The following is a 22,969-nucleotide window of genomic DNA, read 5'->3' on the forward strand; positions in this document are numbered from 1 at the left end:
AGTATGTGCCTACGCTTGTACGGAATATAACTCATGACCTCTCTTGTTCGTTTTCAGTCACATTTATTCTTCACTACGCTGTTTTTTACATAGTTTAAGTACAATGTCTTTTGTTTTTTTATTTTTAATGTTTTCAGTGTAAATATGATTGATGCAATTCTAAGACACACTAATTCATAAATCGAAAAATTATGCCCAATGTATGCATGGCCCTGAAATTGTGGATAGACTATTGGCCTCTGTCAGTATCTGTATTCAAATTGGTTTGAAAAATGGGGTTTGGTACATGTGGAAGAGTTATGGGGAAAGCATGGGGCAGGAATAATACTTAACAGAGCAGCCATGAGTTATAGTAGATTTCTACTAATTTTGAGGTGGCACAGATTTCATGACAGCGCAATCCATCAGGAAAGAAGGTAGCTTGATAAATCTGTTGCCGTGAGGTGTACATTTGAATTTTGTTTAAAATACAAGAAAATCTTACAGCATCAATGAACATGTTACTGTTTTTGAAATGTTGCATCCATTTCATCAACTCTGTTCAGGGATTCAATGTATGCCATCTGAACCTGCTAAATATGGCAGATTCACATTTATTTTATTGTGGAAATTGAGGTTTATGTCAGTAAACATCCACTAGGCCCATACTCTGTTTCAAACTAGACAGAAGTTGTAAAGCACCTTCTCAAGGACATAGTCACTACAAACAGAAATTTAACTACCAATAATTGGTATACCTCTATACCCCTGGCCACATACTTGTATCAAAAAATATTACACCTTTAGGAATTGTGCGAGGAAAAAAAAGGAATCCAGAATTTTTGCCCAGTAAGATAAGAGCTGTAGGTTCTTCAATATTTGGTTACCAAAAAGATCAGACCCTTATGTTAGACATAAAAAAGTTATTGTGAAGTAAGCTGTTAACTATGGTGGAGACAAAGATCTGAAAGCAGAAAGCCAGACATAATTCTGAATTAGAATAGGTCCAGAGGTGGAGTGAGCATGCTCAACAAGTCATGTGCTATATACAATGTATCCAGAATAACAAGGTGGTCTCTCTCTCGCACTCTCACGCTCGCTCTCTCTCTCCCCCTTTTAATAAATATAGCTGGAATGAATATCTAGGAAATGTATGTGGTGCTGAAAGGAAATGAAAGGCCCATTTTATGCAAAAATTTGTCTCCCAGTAGATCCTGAAGAGTTTCTCAGGCTCCAATATCCACATCCCTCAACTTCAGCATCATTGAATCCTCAAGAAAACAATATGCATAGGACACAGATACCCTCTGTGGGAGTTCGAAAAAGACCACTGCAACAATGATGTGTGTTTTGTGTGGACACTGCGTGTACAATGCCATTCAAAAAATTGTTTGCAATAATTGTCAATAACAACAATTTATATTGTAAATAATTACATTCAGATGTAATACAAAGAACAATAAATGTTTATTGTTTTAAAATATTTAATTTAATACAATGCTGACCCAAGAACAAATTCTATTTTGAACACAGGAAATATGACATTCAATATATTTAATCTAAATTAAGTCCAGAGTAGTACCTCCAAATTTTTTATGTGAAAACCCTTCAAGCTCTTTAAATAAAACAAATGTTATTAGCGTTCTACATCTTTATTTGTCATGTCTACATATTTACAGCCCTCTATCACTAGAAGCCTGCGAATTGTAACATGTAATGTACCAGTTGTAATATAACTGTGTCACTGCATTAGAAAAGCGTGTCGTAATCAAGTTTCAAATTCGAAGAGTTTGTCCACACATGGAGCACCATCTCTGTGAGTATGACAATGCCAGACCATAGACCATATATGGGTACTACAACATCTGCAACAATGCAAAGCCTTGGGTTCATTGTGACTGATTAGCCTCTATACCAAACACACACACACACACACACACACACACACGAGAGAGAGAGAGAGAGAGAGAGAGAGATACATACTACTTTTTAATTGCCATCTGTACTTTGGTAATCATTGTTGCTGCCACAATTGCATCATGGTCCCTGATACCAATTTCGACATGGTCCTCTCAAAGAGTCAGGTCTCTCTGTTGCCATTAGACCCAATACATTTCCATAGAACACATTTCGTAATGTTCCACAGGATGTCTTGACACACTTACAAAACTACAATTTTACCAGTTGATTGTTGGTTGATTCGGGGTGAGGGCACCAAACAGTGAGGTCATCGGTCCCATCGGATTAGGGAAGGAAGTTGGCCGTGCCCTTTCAAAGGAACCATCCCGGCATTTGCCTGATGCAATTTAGGGAAATCACTTAAAACCTAATTCGGGATGGCTGGAGGCAGGTCTGAACAGTTTTCCTCCCAAATGCAAGCCAGCTTATTGTTGCATGACCAAAGTTACCGGAAATGATTACAATATGATTGGGGAACTAACATATAAGTGAAGTGAGCTTTTCTCTAAAGTTTTCATTATGTCAGGAGATGACTCTGGTATATGATAGAAGGATCCACTTACCATTTTAGGCCCTCCCTTGATACTGAGTCTTGTCCAAACAGTCCCTCTGGGTGTGGATTATATAGATAATACTTACTATATAAATTTTGATTATACAGGCAATATTTACAATACAAATTTCAATGCCTCCACTAACTACATATGTTGCCAAAATGGGATGGTTTGAAAGCCTAAACGATACAGAAAGTCATACCTTAGCGCAATCACAATGCATGTGTATCTATGGAGAAGCCAGAAGGACATGTGGTTTCAGAAGAGGAGCAGCAGTCTTTTTGGTAACTGCGTGAGGAACTATATGGATAATTGACTAACCTGGCTTTCTAACATCAGCCAGATGGCCTTGTTGTGCTGGATACCACAAACAGCTGAAAGCGAGGACAAACTACAGCCAGAATGTGCATAAGCTACTACAAACAGCACAGTGAACACATTATCATAGTCATAGATGCCTTTAATAGGTTCCACAACGAAACATTGTCTTGAAATATGGTAGAAAATCCGAAGAAATTCCAGTCGTATGTAAAGTACACAAGCGGCAAGACGCAGTCAATACCTTCATTGCACAGTGTCGATGGTACTGTTACCGACAACTGTGCCGCTAAAGCGGAGTTACTGAATGCAGTTTTCCGAAATTCCTTCACCAGGGAAGACGAATGGAATATTCCAGAATTTGAAACACGAACATCTGCTAGCATGAGTTTCTTAGAAGTAGATACCGCTTGATACGGGCAAGTCTTCAGGTCCAGATTGTATACCAATTAGGTTCGTTTAAGATTACGCTGATACAATAGCTCCCTACTTAACAATCATATACAACCGCTCGCTCACCGATAGATCTGTACCTACAGATTGGAAAATTGCGCAGGTCGCACCAGTGTTTAAGAAGAGTAGTAGGAGTAATCCATCGAACTACAGATCTATATATCATTGACGTTGGTCTGCAGTAGGGTTTTGGAGCATATACCGTATTCAAACATAATGAATCACCTCGAAGGGAACGATCTATTGATACGCAATCAGCATGGTTTCAGAAAACATCATTCTTGTGCAATGCAGCTAGCTCTTTATTCGCATGAAGTAATGGCCGCTATCGACAGGGAATCTCAGGTTGATTCCGTATTTCTGGAAAGCTTTTGACACCGTTCCTCACAAGCGACTTCTAATCAAGCTGCGGGCCTATGGGGTATCATCTCAGTTGTGCAACTGGATTCGTGATTTCCTATCAGGAAGGTCGCAGTTCGTAGTAATAGATGGCAAATCATCGAGTAAAACTGAAGTGATATCAGGTGTTCCCCAGGGAAGTGTCCTGGGACCTCTGCTGTTCCTTCTAGTAAGGTCATCTGAAGACCAGTATCAGTTGTAAAGCGATTTAGAAAAGATTGCTGTATGGTGTGGCAGGTGGCAGTTGACACTAAATAACGAAAAGTGTGAGGTGATCCACATGAGTTCCAAAAGAAATCCATTGGAATTCGATTACTCGATAAATAGTACAATTCTCAAGGCTGTCAATTCAACTAAGTACCTGGGTGTTAAAATTACAAACAACTTCAGTTGGAAAGACCACATAGATAATATTGTGGGGAAGGCGAGCCAAAGGTTGCGTTTCATTGGCAGGACACTTAGAAGATGCAACAAGTCCACTAAAGAGACAGCTTACACTACACTCATTTGTCCTCTGTTAGAATATTGCTGCGCGGTGTGAGATCCTTACCACGTGGGATTGACGGAGGACATCGAAAGGGTGTAAAATAGGGCAGCTCGTTTTGTATTGTCACGTAATAGGGGAGAGAGTGTGGCAGATATGACATGCGAGTTGGGATGCAAGTCATTAAAGCAAAACGTTTTTCGTCGCGGCGAGATCTATTTACGAAATTTCAGTCACCAACTTTCTCTTCCGAATGCGAAAATATTTTGTTGAGCCCAACCTACATAGGTACGAATGATCATCAAAATAAAATAAGAGAAATCAGAGCTCGAACAGAAAGGTTTAGGTGTTCGTTTTTCCTGCGCGCTGTTCAGGAGTGGAATGGTAGAGAGATAAGTGTGATTGTGGTTCGATGAACCCTCTGCCAAGCACTTAAATGTGAATTGCAAGGTAATCATGCAGATGTAGATGTAGAAGATAGACATGAAGCCAACTCCCACAACAATAGTACAAGTTCATATGCGAATTAGCTCTACAATTAGAGATTGAAAGAATGTATCTGCATCTACATCTATACCCTGCAAAACCACTGTGAGGAACATGGCAGAGGATATGCACCATTGTACCAGTTAGGGTTTCGTCCCTTTCCATTCAAGTACTGAGCAAGGGAAGAATTTGTCTGAATGTCTCTGCAAGTGCAGCAATTATTCTAATCTTATCCTAATTATTCCTATGTGAGCAATATACATAGGGAACTGAAGTATATTCTTAAACCAAAGCCTCCAGATGCCAGACACTGAGATCTGTACCACACGTTTTATGTCGATAGAGTATCAATCAAAATTCTGATTTACTTTGTACTTTGTGCTGTCGTGCAGCAGAATGGGCATAAACGTTAATTAAAAGTAGCACCACAACTACCAGAGCTCCGTAAAGGCATATCTATGAATGTATAATACGAATGGCAAGCATGGGTGAGTTGTTACAGTATTAGATCATCATATGAATGGTTATGGTTCAAATCCCAGAATAACAGTTTTTTTTAATACTGTTTACACGTGAAACTGTTACACGGGGAACAGTTTCCTGACATGAATAAAGACTTTTCGGAGTTTGTAGATATGTTCTTATGGCAGTCTGCTTTTATTTCATTTTTTGAAAGTTGTAAATATAGTGAGTACATCTGTATAGATAGGTGTTGTGTTCTCTCAGACATGGGCAACAGAACAGACACTATTCGCGATCAAGCAGCTAGTACATTTGTAGTTTCACAGAATAAACATAAACAATGGGACAACAGAATCAAGAAACAACTGCATCACACATGCGGAGGTATTAGTAGTAGTAGTAGTAGTAGTAGTAGTAGTAATAATAATAATAATAATAATAATAATAATAATAATAATAATAACTGACTGCAGATGGCAATGCCACGTACATGAGATATGCTTGTTGTGGCTAAAATCTTGTGTTGAGTACATATACTGCTGTTGTGCGAAATGAATCGATGGAACGTTATTGACATTCTCGTCGAACTGTTACATAGCAACTCTTGTGTATGTACAATGAAAATAACTGATGAAGAGAAAAAGTGTGCTGCATTCCTGATGGACATAACTGATCAATGGAATTTATCAAACATCACAGAAGGGGAAACTTTAGACACCGATGAGCACACACCAGGTCAAGCAGAATTGTTTGTTTGTTAAGAAGTGAATGACTAAAAGTCGACGTCTTTGACATCATCACCAGAAGGGTCCTCAAGCGATGTACTCCATAGATCTACTACATCCAAAGAAACAAAGTGGAAGAAAACTGCAATGAAAAGTCTTTTTTCATGGCAGGAAAATGTTCTCTCATGAAACAGTTTCAAAAAACTGTCATGCCTGGGTTTAGAACTCAGGACCCTTCGCTTAGTGATTTAATACTCCACCAACTCACCCACGGATGCCATTTCTATTATTCCCTCACATGCCTTTACTGAGCTCTGGTAGATGTGGTGCTACTTTTAATTAATATTTACACCCATCCTGCTGGATGACAGCACATAGTAAGAACTAAATCGGAGTTTTGGTTGATACTCTATCAACGTACAACGTTTGGCACAGATCTGACTGTCTGACGTCTGGAGGTTCGGGTGTTAAGAGTCATCATTTAAAGCCAATTTTTGAAACTCCTTTAATAGACTTTCTCAGAATAGTTTATGTCTGTCTTCAAGAGTCTTCCAATTCACTTCCTTCAGTATCTCTGTGACACTCTCCCACGGGTAAACACTATCAATAAGCTAAAATCCACCACCTGCTTTACCCACGACTGCGCCTATGTGATCATTCCTTTTCATATCCCTACAAAATGTTACACTCAGGTCTTTGTATGAGTTGACCAATTCCAGCAGTGACTCACTGATATTACAGTCCTAGGATACTGCTATTTTTTGTTTTGTGAAGTGCACAATTTTGCATTTCTGAACATTTAAAGCAAGCCAACAGTCTTTGCACCACTTTGAATTCTTAAAAAGATCTGACTGAATATTCATGTAGCTTCTTTCAGACAGTACTTCATCATAGATAACTGCATCATCTGCAAAAAGTCTGAGGTTACTATTAATATTGCCTGCAAGGTAATTAATGAACAACATGGACAGCAAGGGTCTCAAAACACTTCTCTGTGGCACACCTAAAGTTAATTCTACATCTGTCAATGATTCCCCATGTGAGATAACATGTTTCTTCCTCCCTACCAAAAAGTCCTCAATCCAGTCACAAATATCACTTAATATTACATATGATCATACTTTTGACAGTAAGCGTAGGTGTGGCACTGAATCAGATGATGATTTCGGAATCCATGCTGGTTAGCATTGAGGAAGTCATTCTGTTCAAGATACCTTCCTATGTTTGAGCTCAGAAAATGTTCTAAGATTCTACAACAAATCGATTTCAAGGGTATTGGATAGTAGTTTTGTGGATCACATCTACTATCTTTCTTGCCAACATGTGTGACCAAGAACTGAACACTTTTTTTTTTTTTTAAAAAAGGGATCTACGATAGATTATTGTTAGAAGAGGGCTAACTTGGCTGCAAGTTCAGTACATAATCTGACAGGAATTCCATTAGGCCCTGGAGCTTTGTTCAATAATAATGATTTCTCAACACCAGTGGCACTAATACTTTCAAGTGTTTTATATTCCAGTCTTTGATCACAATATGAATTCTTTAGACGATGACTGGTTTCAGTCCGTGATGACCATCCTCAGATCTTTTTTACACCATGTCCTAAACTGATAAGCCATAATGGCATCGTGAAAACATGTAAATATAATCAGCATAGCATCGTCATATAGACGATGCTGATTATCCAGAATGAGATTTTCACTCTGCAGTGGAGTGTGCGCCGATATGAAACTTCCTGGCAGATTAAAACTGTGTGCAGGACCGAGACTCGAACTTGGGACTTTTGCCTTTCGCGGGCAAGTGCTCTATCAACTGAGCTACCCAAGCACGACTCAGGAGAGCTTCTGTAAAGTTTGGAAGGTAGGAGGCGAAGTACTGGTGGAAGTAAAGCTGTGAGGACAGGGCGTGAGTCGTGCTTGGGTAGCTCAGTTGGTAGAGCACTTGCCCGCGAAAGGCAAAGGTCCCAAGTTCAAGTTTCGATGCTGATTATATTTATATGTCTTGATGATGCCATTATCGCCTTATCACTTTAGGACATGCTGTAAAAAAGATCTGAGGATGGTCATTACAGACTGAAACCGGTCATCATCTAAAGAATTCATATTGTGACCAAAGACTGGAATAAAAAACATTTGACAGTATTGGATCACTGTTTGTATACACAACCATGTCGCAGTTGGTGGCACTAATACTTACTTCATTCATCTTTTCCATGGTATGAGGATTAAATTGGAGCAAGTTTCCTACTCCTGGGTGTGCCATGTGTCAAAACCTTCCGCAAAGTTTTGGTATTGTTTAACACTGTACCTCTCTGATGGAATTGCTGGTTGTGTAGAATCTCTTTATTAGGAAGGCTTGTGGTGCAAATGTCGTCCACAAGGCAGCATGGCTTGGGCAGCAAAGGAGTCTTGAGTTAGTGGCATGAGAATAACTGGTGTGCATGAAACTTATGATAAGGGGTTTCACTGCAATTTGTTGTGTATTTTAAGTGCTTTTGCTAAACTGGATTTATCTGAACACTGCTTTTAGGTTTGAATTGCTGTCAGTTCTTTATTATAAATTTGTTTAAGAGTTACTAGAAGCATTTTAAGAAGGCGCTGGAATTTTTAAATTTTTTATCACAAGTAGTTATTGAGCTTGAGCTGAAACTTTTAACTGACATTATAAGTGCTTTGGGATCAAATGCGACACAACGGTATCACTGGTATTTTACCTTTGATATTGTATCAGTATAAATATTATCAGTTAAGAGTAGCATTACAAAGGCTACCCTTTTAAGCAAGGAAAAAAAGGTGGTAGGGCAATATGTCTTTTAATAACTATTATGTAAGAATTGTTTGTTAATAAATTTGTTTTAAAGGATGTCTGAATTAATGTTAGACAAGCACCTTACCACTCCACAGCTCCTACCACACTAATGGTAGTGGAGTGCAATAAGAAGGTGGTAGGGTTTTGAGCCTGTCATGTGGTAGGACTTGTCTCCATTTTAAGTGATTGGCACCAGTTGTGATTGCCTTAATATAGTCATTCTTACATTGCAGGTTACACCAGATGTACTGTGGAAGCTAGAAACGTGGTAGGGATATCACATTTAACAAAAATTCAACTTGAATATGAGCTAACAATTTGTCAAGAAAAAGGTGATGGTAGTGTAACGGAATTAATGCAACGGCTGCACAGAGTGCTGGGACACTGCCTTGTTGTCAATGCAGAAATTGTGGGCCAGGCGAGTGACGTCTGCATGTGTTGTAATAGCTTCCTAGAAACTGGGCAGGCTAGTATAGATTTATTGTAGGATAGTGTTCCTAGCCACATACAAGTTTTCAGAATACAAGCACAAATGCATCATTTGCTCAACAGTGCTCAAGATCTGAAAATTTAGTTGCTGACTCCAAACAGAAATCACTTTTTTTGGATTTCCATAATGAAGTAATAAAAGTACAGTTACAAAGTATTTTGCTAACACAGCAACAAACAGGGGGAGGGAAGGTATGCGTGGCTCTGGTCATGCAAGTGAAATGGTCGGTGATTGTAATAGAGTGGGAAATGGTATTTGGGGGGGTGGGGGTGGGGGGTTGGGGGGGTGTATAATAAACTACCCACTCCATTTTCTGACCTGTTTGCAACTGCATTAGAGTTTGCAGTAGATAAAAATGAACAACTTGAGGGAAGATTTGCAGGCGCCTGACATAGTAGAGTTACAGATGATGATTCCTCGCGCTGTAGGGAAACATAAAAGAATGATTATTGAAGCCATTAATGAAAATTTATCATTAAGTAATTTCAGGAGAAACATTTTGCACACACTAATTATGTTCGTGCCACTGCAAACTCAAGACTCCTTCACTGACCAACCCACATTGCCTTGCGGACTACATTCGCACCACAAGCCTCTCTGGTAGAAAGATTCTGCACAACCAGCGATTCCACCAGAGAGGCACGAAGTCGAACAATACCGAAACTTTGCAGAAGGTTTCGACACACGGCACTTTGGCTTTTCCTTTGTAAGAAAACATTTGAAAACAGAGTTAAGCATTTCAGTTTCTGTCTCATTCACAACTTTGCTGCCATTAACAGCTTTTGCATACGACCAGAATTGCTTTCAGTTTTGTGCAATATCATTTGACAATATTCCGCTTTGGTAGTCAAGGTATCACACACTGCTCTCTTGACAGCCAAATGCTTTTCATTCAGCAACTATCTATTGTCCTGCACTTTGTTTTACACCTATTGTGCAGTAATCTCTGTTTCTTTACAAGTTTTCTTACAGTGTCAGTATAACTTGGAGGTTCCTTCCCATTATGAACTGTTCTACTGGGTACATATTGATCCAGCACATGGTCAACCATTCTTTTAAACATGAGCCATAGTTCCTCTACATGCTCCTGCCCTGTGCTGAAAGTATCAAGTTCCTCACTGAGGCATGACTGACTTTTTATTTAGTTTACAGAACATGTATATCTTTCTGCTTGTTTTACTTGTCCTTTGTACTTTGGTTAACTTTGTTGCCACAACAGCATCATGGTCATTGATACCAGTTTTGATGTGGACAGCCTCAATGAAGCCAGGTCTATTTGTTGCCATTAGATTCAATATATTTCCATAACGAGTGGGGTTGATAACTATCTGTTCCACATAGCTTTCAGAGACAGCATTTAGTAATGTTTCACAGGATGTCTTATCATGGCCACCACCAACAAAAGAGGAATTTTCCTGATTAACTGTTGGATGTTTAAAATCTCCACCAATGATCACCATTAAAATGTGAACTTACGTACAAAAGAACTGAGGTTCTCTCTAAAGTTTTCAGTTACATCAAGAGATGAGTCTGGTGGACGATAGAAGGACCCAATCATCAATTTATGGCCACCCCTGATACCGAGTCTTGCCCAAACACTCACATGCAGCTTCAATTTGTATCTCAGTGGATCTGACTTTCTTGTCTGTTGTTGACATACACTACCTCCATTCCCCATTTGCCTACCCTTTCGATATACACTTAAATTTTCCCCAAAAATCTCATGTTTATCCATTCAAGGTTTCAACATACTTTCAGTACCTAGCATTATTCAAGTTTCACTGCTTTTCATAAGCACTTCACACTCTGGCTCTTTGTTGGGAATGCTTTGCCAATTAACCATTAGGTTTTTAATATTTCCAACTGTGTGAGGCATTTCTTTCAGCATTACACTGATACTTCAAGGTTTCCTACAGCTATCGCTATCTGGATTAGATGGAGAGTTGCCTAATCTAAAAAAAAACCTTGTGTGCACCCCTCACATAGTCAGCTACCTGAATTGCAGCCTCTGTTGTGTAGTGTATAATTTACCCATTTAGGGGGACCCTACAGTTCTCAAACCTATAGCCAAGGTCCAGGAAGCAGCAACCTACCTCGTCATAGCACATTAAGAGTCTCTCCTCCAGTCCTTCCATTTGATTCAGAATCAAATGTTCCGGAGACAATGCTGCAAATTATGGGCTTTGTTGAAACTCCACACACAAGGCTGGTCTTCTCAACCTTCCCTGCCAGTCACTGGAATGACCCAACTATGATCTCGGATCCCAGACGACAGACATGATTTATTCCAACATGTGTCACAATCTGCAGTTTCTTGCACCCTGTTCCCTCAATGGCTGTCGGAACAGCCTCTTCAACATGATGAATGACACCCCATGCATACACACTGAGTGCACCTGGTCTCCTTTCCTGCCCCTTGCTGCCATTTCCCTAAGGGGTACTGTCATTCATCCTATGTTTGAACTGTTGATGATTAGTAACACCCCTGCCTTTCTGCATTTGCCTCCTCTTGACACTGGACAAAACAGGTTACCTTGAAACAGGTGAAGTGAGTCTCACGAGCTCAGTTTCAGTTAAAGACAGCACCTAAAACTTGTTGGTAAGGGGGCCAGTACAAAACCCCGAGTTCTCCTTGGTCCCCATCCACCCTCTACCCTGTACAGGACGCCTAGCTCTACCACTGACACACCACTTGTAGTCAAGTGGATGAGTAAGGACAGATCCTGTACTTTCTGCAGAGGACACAGGATGTACAGGAGAAGGTACTTTGGGTACACCTCAGGGACCGGTATCATAGGTGCATGACTCTTGAAAGCTCTTCCAGTACACTGATTCACAGCAGCTGCCAATCATTTGACACTAGCCAACGCAATTTCCAGCAGCTTGCAAACTTAACCAACTCATCCCGCGTCTGAGAATGTATGATGGGATAAGGGAAATTATTCAGAGTGTTACAGAACATGATAATTTAATAGTGATTGGTGACTGGAATTAGGTAGTAAGAAAATTGAAAGTAGCAGACGAACATGGACTGGAATGTGGAAATGAAAGAGTAACCTTCCTGGTAGAATTTTGTTCAGAGCGTAAGTTATTTTTCACTTGATTTAAGAATCATGAGAGAAAGTTGTAAATATGGAAGAAACTAAACCAGAACACACTGGAATGTTTCAGAATGATTACATAACAGTAAGACTGAGATTTTGGGATCAGATGTGAAACTGTAAGGCATTGCCAGGGACAGATGTAGACTCTGACGATAATTATTGGTTATGAATTGTAGATTAAAACTTACAGCATTGCAGAACGGTAGGAAATTAAGGAGATGAGACCTGAACAAGCTCTAAGAACAAGAGGTTGCTGAGAATTTCAGAGGGAGCATTAGACAACCACTGATTGCAACAGGAGAAAGGAATACAGTAGAAGACAGATGGACAGCTTTGAGATATGAAATAATGAAGGAAGCAGAGGATCAAAGCGGTAAAAACCAAGGCCTAGCAGAAATCCTTCTATATCAGAAAAGATATATAATTTAATTCCTGAGAAGAGAAAATATAAAAAGCAGCACATGAAACAGGTGAAAGGGAATACAGATGTCTAAAAAAATAAAGTTGACAGGAAGTTCATGGCTATGTAGGAATGGCTAGAGAACAAATGCAAGGCTGTTGAAGCATGTATAACCAGAAGAAAGACAGATATTGCCTGTAGCAAAATTATAGAGAACTTGGGACAAAACAGAAGCAGCTGTAGGAATATGTATTATAGAAAGGGAAGAGGCTGAAAACAAGATGGGAGATAAGGGTCAGAGTATACATGCAGACAAAGGGGGGGGGGGATAATAATAATAATAATAATAATAATAATAATAATAATAAACCCCATGGAGGTCTGGGGAAAGAATAGGCCTCCGGTATGTTCTGCCAGTCGTAAAAGGCGATGAAAAGAACAAACCACTAATAGGGCTAACCCCCATTTTAGTGTGATTAGTTGGTTCAGGACAGAACTAATGAAGCCTCGGACAAGCGCTGTCATGGTAGGGGACGACGCTTGAACCCTATGCCCGTCCACAATGGTAACAACACAGCTAGCCACACGGAAAATGATTTAAATCCAAATAGAGGTGTTTTGCAGGATATACTTCCTGCAACCACTCTAGAAGGACAACAAAGACAGAGGATGAGATGGTCAGAATAAGTTAACCGACACCTCATGTTCTGTTATTACCAAGCAACAAACTTAGGAACCAACACAACTGGATACAGATCACAAGTATACACAACATTTATTACCAGATACCCAGAATTAAAATTTTTAACAGAACAACAACTAGCTAATCAGATCCATGTAATAAAAAAAAAATAACAGGATACCCCAGTCAGAATTAGACAACATCAAACAACAATTACAACAAATACTGGAACAAAATAATGTGTAATCAGAAGAAGAAGAAAATACAGTAATGGACTCAAACATCCCAGAACAAACAAACAAAGAACAAAACGCATCAATTAAACAATCAGAGGAAAACGAAATCTTAAGACAGCCACCAGAACAAGCACAAATAGAACACGAAGTGACACACATGTTAGATATAGAAGAAAAATTTCAGCTGACATATATAGAATACAAAGACACAAATACAGACATTAGACCATTCTTGCATAGACCTCCAAATAACCTACAAGTCGAAACAACAATAACAACTATCAACACAATCATACACAACAAAATAAATGAAAATACAACTAGGGAAGAGTTGCATCTACTGGTTTATATAGGAGCACTCACTACACTAAATATACACACTAGGCAGAGATCAGAACCAAACAACACACAGAAGAAACCCACAAAACCAGCATGGCAACACAGGCTACAGATCAGAATAGAGAAACTGAGAAAAGACATCGGACAGCTAACACAATTTATAAGAAATGAAATATCAGACAAAAAACGAAAAAGGTTAGGTAAAATCTCACAACAAGGAGCGATAGAGCAATTAGATGAAAAGAATCAGAAATTACAAGTATTGGCCAAACGACTTAGAAGATACAAAAAAAGTGAAAATAGAAGGGAACAAAACCAAACATTCAACACAAACCAAAAGAAATTTTATCAGACAATAGATAACACACACATTAAAATAGACAATCCACCAAACATAACAGACATGGAACACTTCTGGAGCAACATATAGTCAAAGCCGGTACAACATAACAGGCATGCACGGTGGATACAAGCAGAAACAGATACATACAAGATGATACCACAAATGCCTTAAGTGATAATTTTGCAACATGAAGTCACCCAAGCAATTAATTCTACTCACGATTAGAAAGCCCCTGGAAAAGATAAAATAGCAAATTTCTGGCTAAAGAAGTTCACCTCAACACATTCACATCTAACTAAATTATTTAACAGTTACATTGAAGACCCATACACAGTCCCTGATACACTTACACAAGGAATAACTTATCTGAAACCTAAAGATCAAGCAGACACAGCAAACCCAGCAAAATATCGTCCCATAACATGCCTACCAACAATATACAAAATATTAACTTCATTCATTACACAGAAATTAATGACACATACAACACAGAACAAAATTATAAATGAAGAACAAAAAGACTGCTGCAAAGGAGCATGAGGATGCAAAGAGCAACTGATAATAGATGCAGAGGTGACATATCAAGCTAAAACTAAACAAAGGTCGCTACACTACGTATACATTGATTACCAAAAAGCTTTTGATAGTGTACCCCACTCACGGTTACTACAGATATTGGAAATATACAAAGTAGATCCTAAATTAATACAGTTTCTAAACATAGTAATGAAAAACTGGAAAACCATACTTAATATCCAAACAAATTCAAATAATATCACCTCACAGCCAATACAGATTAAGCGTGGAATATACCAAGGAGACTCATTAAGTCCTTTCTGGTTCTGCCTTGCTCTGAACCCACTATCCAAAATGCTAAATAATACAAATTATGGATATAATATTACTCGAACATACCCACATAAAATCACACATTTGCTATACATGGATGATCGAAAACTACTGGCAGCAACAAATCAACAACCAATTACTAAATATAACAGAAGTATTCAGCAATGATATAAAAATGGCTTTTGGAACAGACAAATGTAAGAAAAATGGCATAATCAAGGGAAAACAATCCAAACAAGAAGATTACTTACTGGATAACCACAGCGACTGTATAGAAGCAATGGAAAAAACAGATGCCTATAAATATCTAGGATACAGACAAAAAATAGGGATAGATAATACAAATATTAAAGAATAACTAAAAGAAAAACATAGACAAAGACTAACAAAAATACTGAAAACAGAATTGGCAGCAAGAAACAAGACAAAAGCTATAAATACTTTTGCTATACCAATATTGACCTACTCATTTGGCGTATTGAAATGGAGTAACACAGACCTAGAAGCACTCAATACACTTACACGATCACAATGCCACAAATATAGAATACATCACATACATTCAGCAACAGAAAGATTCACATTAAGCAGGAAGGAAGGGGATTTATCGACATAAAAAACCTACATTATGGACAGGTATACAATTTAAGAAAATTCTTTATAGAATGAGCAGAAACTAGCAAAATACACAAAGCAACCACTCATATAAATACATCGGCTACACCATTGCAATTTCATAACCACTTCTACAACCCTTTAGATCACATAACATCAACAGATACGAAGAAAGTAAATTGCAAAAAGAAAACACTACATGGCAAGCACCCGTATCATCTAACACAGCCACACATCGATCAAGACTCATCCAACACTTGGCTAAGAAAAGGCAATATATACAGTGAGACGGAAGGATTCATGATTGCAATACAGAATCAAACAATAAACACCAGATATTACAGCAAGCATATTATTAAAGATCGCAATACCACAACAGATAAATGCAGACTTTGCAAACAACAAATAGAAACAGTAGATCATACCGCAAGCAGATGTACAACACTAGCAAATACAGAATACCCCAGAAGACATGACAATGTAGCAAAAGTAATACATCAACAACTTGCCATACAACATAAACTAATAAAACAACACGTTCCCACATACAAGTATGCACCACAAAATGTACTGAAGAATGATGAATACAAATTATACTGGAACAGAACCATTACAACAGATAAAACATCACCACATAACAAACCTGACATCATACTCAGCAATAAAAAGAAGAAATTAACACAACTAATCGAAATATCCATACCCAATACAGCAAACATACAGAAGAAAACAGGTGAAAAAATTGAAAAATACATCCAACTGGCTGAGGAAGTCAAGGACATGTGGCATCAGGATAAAGTTGACATTATACCAATTATACTATCAACTACAGGAGTCATACCACACAATATCCACCAGTACATCGATGCAATACAGCTACATCCAAACTTATATGTACAACTACAGAAATCTGTAATTATTGATACATGTTCAATTACCCGAAAGTTCCTAAATGCAATATAACACATACCGTACAGTTAAGAGGAAGTCACACTTGATCAAGGTCCGCGTCACTTTCCATTTTTAACCAGACATAACGTCGAGAAAGGAAAGAAATAATAATAATAATCCCCAAATTTGATGTTATAAATACACTTTTTTCATGTTAAGTGACAATATACTTTCCTTCAGAACTGTAAAACTTATTAATCTTTTGAGTGGTTTTGGTTTTATACACCGGCATAGAACTTCCCAGCACTTTAGAAAACAAAACCCAGGAGAGAGGAAACAGCACATGTTACAAAGATCTTTGATGTGCAGTTTCTGATGCATTGAAATTGAGATTGCCATGCACTTTTGTAAGCCAGTCATAGGTCATGTCACGTGACCTCGCCAGCTGATGGTGGTGGATGTTCAGAGCACATGCCACATGATGTAATCACAGCCAATAACGACATCACTGTTAAATAGTGTAAACACACAAATAGGAAAAGTTAATGCTTTAAATCAATATACATTGTGTAGCTACAAGAAAAGCAAAACTTTCAGTTGTAATATTGGTCTCTAGAATTAATAAGCTGCAAAAGAAATTAAGCTTTCACGTATAATATTGGTCTTTTCTTGCAGGTGTTACACTTTAAGATACAACACACAACTGTGTCTATAAAATTTTAAATAATGACAGAAACGTCTGCTCTGGGCAAGAAATCCTACTAAATGGCTCATCCTCAAATTGTTGATTTTTTAAATCAGAATCGAATGCTTCGTGATTTAAGAAATTCATTGCACATTCTCGCACTTATCATAAGTCATCTTGTGTAAAAGAAAATTAATGTTGAAAGTAATGCTTTTCAAACCACCATTCACAACATTTTCCTGTGGCTGTGTGAGAAACAGGTTTGTTTCAGCAGTTCCCAGAGAGTGCCAGAAAACAGTGTTATTACGAATGTGCAGCTAGATGATGTAGGAAGCCCATATGTCTGTATGTGTAAAACATTAAGAGACCTTACATTATGTCATAAAAGAAAGAAGACATCCAAGAGCATCAGAATTTCGTAAACCATACTAAAATGCATAATTCGGCCTAAAGTGCACATTTGTATGTCTATATTCACAATGAAGTGGGCCTCAACCTGATATTTAGCTCCTCATTGTAGTTTTTGGCATCTAAGTTTTCTTGGAGTACCAGTACTGTATTATTTCATGTTTGGCGCTTTATTATGGCATAATGCCATACGTACCCGAAGATGAAAAAATGCAACTTGAAATTTAGCGAACTGTTGAAACTAGTCAATAGTGTGGAATGAAACACTTCATTTCAAATCAACTGACTGCCTCAGCAGAAATGATTCATAAAAGCCACATTTCTTTAGCAAACCAACAAAAGAAACTTCACTGTTGTGCAAGGCAATTATTGCTCAATTGTTAAAAAGGTGGAAATAAAATAACATCTGAAACTAATAATACATTTTAGTCCTCTGTAATTATGTAAATGAATTTTAATTAACTTGGTAGCTCCTGGCCAAAGAAATCCATTTCATTTTCATTTGACGTGAGAGCTGTCAATGAAGAGGAAACGGCAAAATCACTAAATGTAAACACAGGTCACATGGAGACTACCACCCTCCTCATTACTACTCAGATTGGACAGCTTGGACACAACAGAAAAAAAATTACAGGTGGCATCTGGCTACTTGCTGCTACTGCCGAAACAGCTAACAGCCACAGTTCATGAAGGCAGAAGTGGGAGAAGGTACTGCTCATATGCGATTCAACTGCACATGCGTTTGAGTTTGCTGGCAACTGCTGAAACGAGTCCAATGAAATATTTGTGACATTACACTCATTGGAAACTGTTTGTTATTACTAAGCATTGCATAGCCTTCGTCCTAAAGCTTTTGACACATTTTGCTGTTGGCAGATGCTTGTGTTGTATATGGCACATTTCCAATGCAACCTGAGTTCTACATTCATTTTTTTTCTCTTGTTTATGTTTATTGCTGCAGTATTATTCTGCAGTGGCGGTATATAGTAATATTCTTTTTCAGCGTATTGGTTCTTACCCATCACAATTCCAAAAATTTAACTGAAAGCTAAAACAATGACAGATTCCTGGGTTTTTCCTGATTTTCTCCAGGATGAAAAAATTCCCGGATTTCCCAGGGTGTATACATTCTGTGAGTCGAAACAAGGCCACTGGAGTAGACAACATTCTGTCAGAAGTACTGATAGCCTTGGGAGAGCTAGCCATGACAAACTATTCCATCTGGTGTGCAAGGTTTATGTGACAAGCGAAATACTATTAGATTTCAAGAAAAGTGTACCAATACAAATCCACAGAGAGCTGGTGCCGACAGGCGTGAGTTTTTAACTATCAGTTAATAGTGACACCAATTATTTAGAGAAGAATGGAAAAAAGTGTACAAGAGAATCTTGGGGAAGATCAGTTTGGCTTCTGGAAAATGTAGTAACACACATAATAATACTGACTATATAACTTATCCTAAAAGATAGAACAAAGAGAGGCAAACCTACGTTTATAGTGTTTGTAAACTTATAAAGGCTTATGGCAATGTTAACTGGAATACTCTCTTTAAAATTCTGAAGGTAGCAGGGATAAAATACAAGGAGCAAAAGGTTATTCACAACTTATACAGAAACCAGGCTGTAGTCACAAGAGTCAAAGGGTGTGAAAAGGAAGCAGTAGTTGAGAAGAGAGTAAGATAGGGTTGTAGCCCATTCCCAATGTTTTTCAATATGTACTCTGAGCAAGCAGTAAAGGAAACAAAATAAGAATTTGGAGTGGGAATTAAAGTTCATGCAGAAGAACTAAAAGAATCAAAACAGGGGTAGTGGAATATAGCCAAATTAAATCAGATGATGCTGAGGGAATTAGATTAAGAAACGAGACATTAAAAATAGTAGATGAGTTTTGTTATTTGGGCAGCAAAGTAACTGATGATGGCAGAAGTAGAGAGGATATAAAATGAGCGCTAGCATTTCTGAAAGAGAACACCATGGGAAACACAGGACGGAATATGAAAATATTATGAAAAGGATAAACACATGCAAATGAAACACACATACACAGACGTGGCCTCAGCAGGTAGAGACTGTGCTCGTGTGTGTGTGTGTGTGTGTGTGTGTGTGTGTGTGTGTTTTGTCTACTTCCGATGAAGGCCTCGTTGGCTGAAAGCTTCCTTTCTGACAATCTTCTTGTTGTGCCTATCTGTGACTCAGCATCTCCACTATATTGTATCAACTACCCTTTTCATAATACTGACATATTTTTGAAAACTAGGAATTTGTTAACACCTAATATAAATTTAAGTGTTAGGAAATCTTTTCTAAACATATTTTTCTTGAGTATGGCCTTCTAAAAAAGTGAAACGTGGACAATAAGCAGTGCAGACAGGAAGAGAATAGAAGCTTTTGAAATGTAGTGCTACAGAAGAATGCTGGACATTAGCTGGGTAGATCATGTAACTATTAATGAGGTACTGAATAGAATTGAAGAGAAAAGAAATTTGTGGTGCAACTTGACTTGATTCAACATACAAATAGGAGAGAATGATGTAAACAAATTCTGATGTCTTGCAAGAAAAATAACAAATAACAGATAAAGCAAGGAGGACATTAAGAGCAGATTAGCACAGGCAAAGAGGATTTTTTTTTTTTTTTTTTTTTGCAAAAGGAAGTCTACTAGTAACAAATACTGGTCTTAATCTGAGGAAGAAATTTCTAAGAATGTACATTTTGAGCAAATCATTGTATGAAAGTGAGTCATGAACTGAAGTAAAATCAGAAAAGAATTGAAGCATTCAATATGTGTTGCTATAAAAGAATGTTGAAAATTAGGTAGACATAAAATAAGAAACAAAAAGGTTCTCCACAGAGTTGACAAGGAACATCTGGAAAATATTGACAAGAAGGGGGGGGGGGGGGGATAATAGGACATGTGCTAAATACATTAGGGAGTAACTTCCATAGTATCTGGGGAAGATGCAGGGCATTAAAGCTGTACAAGAAGACAGAGGTTTGAATACATAGTATCCAAGAAACTGAGGACATCAAATACAAGTGCTAATCTGGGGTAAAAAGGTTAGCACAAAAGAGGAACTTATGGTTGGATACATAAAATCAGTTAGAAGACTGAATATTTAAAAAAAACTGAGAGGATATTAATTACTACATTTCACCTGCTGCTCTAAACGGTACCAGACATGTTCTATCCGATTAAGATCAGATGATCTTGATGGCCAGTTGATATGAAAAGAGTGCTTGAATATTCATAAAAAATTATGTATGCATGCGACCCTGATGTCACCATGGATACTGGAGCACCCACAGCATATTCATGGAGATGTAGATGAAAGTTCACATAACCTGAACGAATGGACCCAAGTACAAAAAAAGACCATCACAGAACCATGTCCAGCCTTAAATACACCTGCCCTATACGGTGAGCTAGAAGACTGAGCCATTGGTGTACTTTATTTGCATCATTTGCAATGAAGTGATATCGTGACTCATCAAACCATACTACATAACCCCAGCAATTACTGTCCAGTTTCTGTGTTATTTGTCTCACTGAAGACGAGCTGCTTTATTTGCCATTTTGAACTATGGCCTCTTACAAAGTACAAGATTCTATACACCTACTGTATCCATTTCCCTCTGGAATGTTTCCTCAGAAACTCTTTGAGATGGACCTACAGTCATTGACAACATATTGCCAGGAATATAGATTATCAAAGTATTTATTGCATGATAATTACAAGAGATACTGAAGACAAAAACTACTCACTACTACTAAGAAAGAAAACACAGTTGCTTCCAACAGGTTAAAATACTGTTGGCAGTTAGATGTCAGCTACTCTCTGCACAAACAATCTCAACATGCATTTATTTATTTATTTACATGTCTAGTTCCATAGGGCCAAATCAAGAAGGAAATCTCCAAGGTCATGGAATGTGTCAGTACATGAAATTACAACATAAAAGTAGTAACAGATAAAATAAAATGATTATGAACCCAAAAAAAGTCAAGCCCTAAGTTTAAGTAAACGCAATCAACAATATAACATGGGAATCAGCTTAATTTTTCAAGAAACTCCTTGACAAAATAGATAGAGTGACCCATGAGGAAAAACTTCAGTTTCAATTTGAAAATGAGTGGATTACTGTTAAGATTTTTCAGTTCTTGTGGTAGCTTATTGAAAATGGATGCAGCAGTATACTGCACACCTTTTTGAATTAGAGTTAATGAAGTGTGATCCACAAGCAGATTGGATTTCTACTTAGTATTAACTGAGTGAAAGCTGCTAAATCTTGGGAATAAGCTGATATTGTTAACAAGAAATGACAGTAAAGAATATACAGGGTGTTACAAAAAGGTACGGCCAAACTTTCAGGAAACATTCCTCACACACAAAGAAAGAAAACATGTTATGTGGACATGTGTCCGGAAACACTTACTTTCCATGTTAGAGCTCATTTTATTACTTCTCTTCAAATCACATTAATCATGGAATAGAAACACACAGCAACAGAACGTACCAGTGTGACTTCAAACACTTTGTTACAGGAAATGTTCAAAATGTCCTCCGTTAGCGAGGATACGTGCATCCACCCTCCGTCGCATGGAATCCCTGACGTACTGATGCAGCCCTGGAGAATGGCGTACTGCATCACAGCTGTCCGTTAGCGAGGATACGTGCATCCACCCTCCGTCGCATGGAATCCCTGACGCACTGATGCAGCCCTGGAGAATGGCGTACTGCATCACAGCCGTCCACAATACGAGCACGAAGAGTCTCTACATTTCGTACCGGGGTTGCGTAGACAAGAGCTTTCAAATGCCCCCATAAATGAAAGTCAATAGGGTTGAGGTCAGGAGAGTGTGGAAGCCATGGAATTGGTCTGCCTCTACCAATCCATCAGTCACCGAATCTGTTGTTGAGAAGCGTACGAACACTTTGACTGAAATGCGCAGCAGCTCCATCGTGCATGAACCACATGTTGTGTCGTACTTGTAAAGGCACAAGTTCTAGCAGCACAGGTAGAGTATCCTGTATGAAGTCATGATAACATGCTCCACTGAGCGTAGGTGGTAGAACATGGGGCCCAATCAAGACATCACCAACAATGCCTGCCCAAACGTTCACAGAAAATCTGTGTTGATGATGTGATCGCACAATTACATGCAGTTTCTCGTTAGCCCACACATGTTGATTGTGAAAATTTACAATTTGATCACGTTGGAATGAAGCCTCACCCGTAAAGAGAACATTTGCACTGAAATGAGGATTGACACATTGTTGGATGAACCATTCGCAGAAGTG

The 22,969-nt window shown here is 38.3% G+C and overlaps 1 protein-coding gene across 2 annotated transcripts in view; it reads right to left on the reverse strand.

Moving 5' to 3' along the window:
* Nucleotides 1-22,969, reverse strand: part of LOC126100262 (E3 ubiquitin-protein ligase FANCL) — a 189,326-nt gene that overhangs the window by 48,850 nt on the left and 117,507 nt on the right. Inside the window, exon 10 of one of the 2 annotated variants that reach the window (XM_049910851.1) lies at nt 1,491-1,844. The exons of the other annotated variant lie outside the window; for it this stretch is intronic. The gene's annotated coding sequence lies outside the window, so the exon portion shown is untranslated. Of the gene's footprint in view, nt 1-1,490; nt 1,845-22,969 lie in introns of those variants that run through there. 2 annotated transcript variants of the gene reach the window in all.

This window comes from Schistocerca cancellata, chromosome 9 (assembly GCF_023864275.1).
Source record: "Schistocerca cancellata isolate TAMUIC-IGC-003103 chromosome 9, iqSchCanc2.1, whole genome shotgun sequence".
Taxonomy (NCBI): domain Eukaryota; kingdom Metazoa; phylum Arthropoda; class Insecta; order Orthoptera; family Acrididae; genus Schistocerca; species Schistocerca cancellata.